The sequence below is a fragment of the Chaetura pelagica genome, unplaced genomic scaffold, assembly GCF_000747805.2.
Source record: "Chaetura pelagica isolate M959 unplaced genomic scaffold, ChaPel_1.0 scaffold193, whole genome shotgun sequence".
Classification (NCBI taxonomy): Eukaryota; Metazoa; Chordata; class Aves; order Apodiformes; family Apodidae; genus Chaetura; species Chaetura pelagica.
The window spans coordinates 60826-62080 of record NW_009952562.1 but is presented as its reverse complement, the minus strand read 5'-3'; the positions used below and the strand labels follow the sequence as shown (position 1 = coordinate 62080).

General features: G+C 53.9%; 1 protein-coding gene across 1 annotated transcript in view; it reads right to left on the bottom strand.

The window, feature by feature from the left end:
- Nucleotides 1–1255, bottom strand: part of CCT6A (chaperonin containing TCP1, subunit 6A (zeta 1)) — a 10667-nt gene that overhangs the window by 9061 nt on the left and 351 nt on the right. The gene's annotated exons all lie outside the window — the stretch shown is intronic.

Genomic DNA, 1255 nt, shown 5'->3' with positions numbered 1-1255 from the left:
GCAGGAATTCTCTTAGTCAAAACATGCACTGCTTATCTTGGCACAAACCCCTCCCAGGTTCTCAGTAAAAGCAGCTGCCTTTCATCTTTATCAAGATCTGTTTTCATTTAACCTTATTCACAGAAACGATTTCTAAATCTGTTTTAAAAACACTCTGTCCTGCCATGACAAAGCTAACAAACAGGAGCAGAGTGAACAGTGAACCATGTCACCAGCTTTGCAGCACCAGGGATTTGGTACCAGCTTTTCCTGGGTGCTCCTGTTGGCAAACGGTGACATGCTGGAACTTTGAAAAACCAGACAGGAAGCCAGGGGAGGAGAGGCACACAGGGGTCTTGATTTTAATTACCAGGTGTCATTGTGAGGGGTAATGGTTCCAGAATGGCAGAGGAGATGATGCAAGGAATGTGGCTGGTGCATGCAGTGGTGCAGAACAGTCCTTCCTGAGGGGCAGCAGTCATGGGACTCCTGTCACAAGTGAATGAAATAGGGTAAATCAGCTAAATCAGGTTTTCTTGACCTTAAAGCAACCAGCCTCACCGTTCTGGCTTGGCAGCCTCCCAGTTCCTGACCAGTGCCACCAGTCATGTTGCAGAAAGCTGCTCAGTAGGATGCCACACCACAGCACAGGCAGGCTTTGCAGTTTGCTTTTAACATGGCACTTGGGGAAACCAACCAGGCCCTTCTCATAAGCAGAACTTTTCATTTTGCCTGCAAAGCTCGTGCTGAGCCTTGTGTTGAGGGGGCGTGTGCACCTTGAGCAACATCACAATCCTGACTCACAAGCCCTTTCCCCTCCTGCAGAGAGAACCGGTGTCTCTGCCCCAGCTCAGCCCACGCCAAGAGCAGCTCCGGGCTGATCCTGCTCCCCCCCTGCTGCTCCGTGGGGAGCCAGGCAGCTTTCCTCAGGGCTGGCACCGAGCTCCTCAGGGGCCTGGGATTCCTGAGGGCCCAGGGAATTCCTGAGGGGCCAGGGAATTCCTGAGGGGCCAGGGAATTCCTGAGGGGCCAGGGAATTCCTGAGGGCCCGGTGAGCTCCCGAGGGACCAGTGAACTCCCAAGGGGTCAGTGAATTCCTGAGGAACCACTGAATTCCCGAGGGGCCAGGGAATTCCTGAGGGCCCAGTGAACTCCCAAGGAGCCACTGAATTCCCGAGGTCCCAGTGAACTCCCGAGGGCCCACTGAATTCCCGAGGAGCCAGTGAATTCCTGAGGGTCCAGTGAATTCCTGAGGGCCCAGTGAATTCCCGGCGAG